The 4,138-nt window shown below is 44.0% G+C and overlaps 1 pseudogene; it reads right to left on the reverse strand.

Annotated features, from left to right (window-relative positions):
* Nucleotides 1-3,452: 3,452 nt before the first annotated feature.
* LOC136646989 (5S ribosomal RNA) lies at nucleotides 3,453-3,565 on the reverse strand (annotated as a pseudogene).
* Nucleotides 3,566-4,138: the final 573 nt, after the last annotated feature.

The raw sequence follows: 4,138 nt of genomic DNA on the forward strand, positions 1-4,138 counted from the left end.
ATATATGAACTTTGCTCGCAAATACAGTGGGACGGCTGTCACTATAAGTGCCAGATATGGGGGATAAACCATCCTGACTTAAATTACTTAAAGCTCTATGTATCCCTGTTTGTTTAATTTAGTTATTAATTACCAGCTGCCTCTTGCAAAAAAAAACCCCATCAAGGCAATGTAAAAAAGTGATTGAGGCAATGTATCAACATATTAAAAATACATTCAAAACCAAATACAAATCTTAACATGAACAACTTTTCATTTAATGATGAATAAAACCTGGGGTACAAATCCTTTAACAGGCTTGTGGAGATGGTACTTGTCCTGCCCACATATGATGTGAAATGTGACATGGGCACTATTTAAAGAATAAGCAACTCGCCCATTAGGTCATATTGTGTGCGTAGAGGGCATAGCGGACCAGCCCTTAGTGCTGAATGACAGCAAGGAAGAAGGATGTCTACCACAGAAAGCGGACAATGGCCAAAACCATTTCATACCCAGAAGGCTTTGCAGATGTCACAGGCAGGTACACTGTTCCTATTCTGCTGTTTCTACAGATGAGAACATTTGATGCTATCCTGGCTTCATTTTAGTTTTTGATATTGAGCACCTTTTAATATGCTTATAATGCTGGACACAATCCAATCCCTTCAGGCACAACTGGGTGATAACACAGAAGGCGATCAGTTGTCTTCTTGGTGGAGCTCTCTTCCCTCTTACAAGTGTCTAATCAGGCATTAATTGCAACATGAAGCTAATAATGCACACCTGCAGTTCGAGGCACATTTGGCTGGATGTTAAGTCCCGTTGAACTCAGTGGAATTGCTTCAGATTGCACTTCATGTGCACTTCATGTGTTTGCCTTCTTTTGATCACCTGTGCTGAGTGAGTAATTCTGCGTGAGCTTTGGATCAAATATGTCTGGATTATTCAACACCTCCCAAAGCAGCAATACAGTGGAATGACCTGCTTTCAGAGGCTGCACTCTCAGACCAGGTACTCATGCAGAATTGCAATGGGTGGATCCCTCTGAGGGTGAGCAGTTCTTACAGTGCAACTCAGAATGCATGTTAACTCAGAAGTAAATCCCATTGTGTTCAATGGGATTCACTCCCAGGAAATTCTGTATAGGATTGCCACCTTATTCTTCCATAGACTGACATTCCACAGGCATTGTTTTGGCCAGCCTTGACTTGATCTTTCTGCTTCCTGGAGCTTCATTGTTTGGTTTCTGGACCATAGTGCTGATTTATTTGCTGTTCTGAATTATTGTTGATATTAGTTTTCTGTTTATTTTAATAGTTTTGTATATTGTTTTTATTGCTCACTGTTTTAAGCCACTCTGAGCTGCCCATTGGGCTTCAGAAATTGGATTTAAACTGCTTTAACAACAACAGCCACAACAACAATATTTGGGGGGGGGGGGTGTAAAAATAATGAGTACTTGTGACTCCAATTTTCATTAAGAAAAAACGTGCCTCAGTTATTGGGAGTTTGGAAAACTCTAGCTCAGAGGAACAAAGATAACTGAGGAACAGAGGAAGGTTGTCAGAATGGTGCCACAAGACAAAAGTTTCTCTAACAGTTTCTCTAACAGTGCTCTAACAGCGCTCCACGGAACCTTGGGGCTCCGCGAGACACCTTCAAGGGCTCCACAAGCACAGCGCCGAAAACACAGCCAGCAGCTCTCACATTTGATCCGGTTCCACTGAGGGGGTGAGATGGAAAGGAGCAGGTCTGCAAGAGCTGACTCACAGAACCACTTTCCTGGTCTCTTCCCTGGGTCCACATAGTGGGGGACAGAGCGTTCCAAAACAGGGCAGGCAGGAACTGCCAGTGGCATTGTTAGGGGGCACGTGTGTGTGTGTGTGTGTGTGTGTGTGCAGGTCGCATCCTGTGGGGTGACACCACAACTGGCCCAAATTTTTAAAATCTTGATGGATTTGAATAATACCATCAGATCTGATGCATAATTTCATGCAGAATGCAGTGAAGCAAACCATGTTGAAATATCTCTATTCTATCAAATTTTAGAATCGAAAAACCAGCACGAGTGGGGGGATGGTACATCACCGTGCCCATCACCCAGGATGTTGCCCTGTCCACTGCATGGGAGGAGGTCCATTATGGGGGCGATGCTCTGGCCTCCCACACCTGGTGACAAACCCTGCAAGCTGCTACTTGGGGGGAGCACTGCTGCCCAACCACCATTAACTTTTTGTTGAAAAGCAGTATATAAGTACTGTTAATAATAATAATAATAATAATAATAATAATAATAATAATAATAATAATAATAATAATAATTATTATTATTATTATTATTATTATTATTATTATTATTATTATTATTATTATAATATTCACGCCCTTTGGCATAACCAAGTAGCAGCCGCTAGGGCCTTAAAAAGTTTGAAAACCACTAGTCTCGAGGCTGCAAGTGTATTTTGCCATGAAAACGGAACTCCTCTCTCTAGGAAAATGTATCTCAGTACAGGTCTGTTTGTGTTAGACCCTCCAGTTATTTACTGTATAAATAAACACCATGGTATGTGTGTATGTGAAACAGCCTCAAATTGTGGCAGGGGTACAGGGGCATTTTATATTCCCTTGATAAAGGTTGTTCGCTACTAAAATGCACCGGGAATAAAGCTATTACAATCCTATAAACTGTTTGTTGTTTTTGGCAGTGCAGGTGTACAGCTGTCGTTGATTCCCGTTTTTCTCCGCAGCTAGGAGCTGCCCTGCCCTATCCCATCAGGCTTTTCCTTCTGATCTGCCAGACGCCAACCTCTTGCTCCCAAGCTCTGTTGCCTGACTTTTGAGGTATGAGCCTCCAGAGATTTGGCAACCCTAGCCAGGCTGAGCACTCAGATGTGCTTCATCTCAGCTGCATGTTTTAATCCTTGTCTCCCTGAGAAGCTTTCCCTGAGATCTCCTCCAGCTAGCTGCGATGTGATGGTGCTGATAGTGACAACCAGCATTTCCAGTAGTTATACAGAGGGAAGCAATTGGCACAAGGACCATTTTCTGGATTTTCCAGTTGCCGTCTGCCAACTTTATTTTATAGTTTCAGTTATAAGGACGTTTTGTAACTTGCTACCCTGCATATTAGAACTGGAGTTTCACACCTGTTGTCTACCTGAGAATAACGTTTGAATGAACCTGACTGCATCAGACACAGGAAATAGGGTTATGCTTGCTCTGGGAAACATGAATAAATGTATCCCTCTTCATATGCCATGACCCTGTGGAGGGACAGCGCATGACAAGAGCATGCCAGCAAGACACATGCTGTGGTCATGCCCACAGCTTTTTGTGCATTTAGTGCTTCTGGGGGGAGTTGGGGGTATGTTAGCATAGGAAGCATGGGCTAACCAGCTTCTCTGTTTTTCCCCCCTCGTGCATTGGCCCTCCTTGGTTGGCAACCTTCAGTCTCGAAAGACTATGGTATAAGCCTACAGCACCCGGTATTCCCAGGCGGTCTCCCATCCAAGTACTAACCAGGCCTGACCCTGCTTAGCTTCCAAGACCAGATGAGATTGGGCATGTGCAGGGTAACATTGGCCCTCCATGAGGCCAGAATTTATGAAGTGGGCTTTAAAGGGTATTCTATATTTAATGCAAGAGAGTGGTGGCCTGTACCATTGAGTAGCCTGAATTCCTTTTTCCCCTCCCCAGTTTTGCTGCCCCTGAACTGAATTGTATATGTACGTCCTTTGATGAGAAGAGGGCAGGCAGACCAGCAACCAAACAAGCGGGGAAGGCAGAAGGGGGGTAAGACAGGCACCTCATTTCTCTTTCCTTACTAGAGCTTCTAGTGCAGCCTCTCCTCCACGAGGCTTCTGTTTGAAGTGAACAGAAGCAGCAGCTTGAAGAAGAGAAGCTGTGCACTTCACTGTGTAGTAAGTAAGTAGCTGGGCAACCTCTGTGCTGCTTCTCTTTGAAAGGAACAGAAGTAGCGTGATGGAATTATGGAATTACATGCTACTCCTGTTCATTTCAATCAGAAGTGGTGTAAAGAAGAGAGGCCATGCCCTTCGCTCTGATAGGCAAAGGGGGTCAGCTCCAGATTGCTACTCCTTGTCCACTTGGTTCCTTATAAGCACCAGGTGGGTGGGGAAGAACAATTTGGAGCCAA

Source organism: Tiliqua scincoides, chromosome 3 (genome assembly GCF_035046505.1).
Source record: "Tiliqua scincoides isolate rTilSci1 chromosome 3, rTilSci1.hap2, whole genome shotgun sequence".
Classification (NCBI taxonomy): domain Eukaryota; kingdom Metazoa; phylum Chordata; class Lepidosauria; order Squamata; family Scincidae; genus Tiliqua; species Tiliqua scincoides.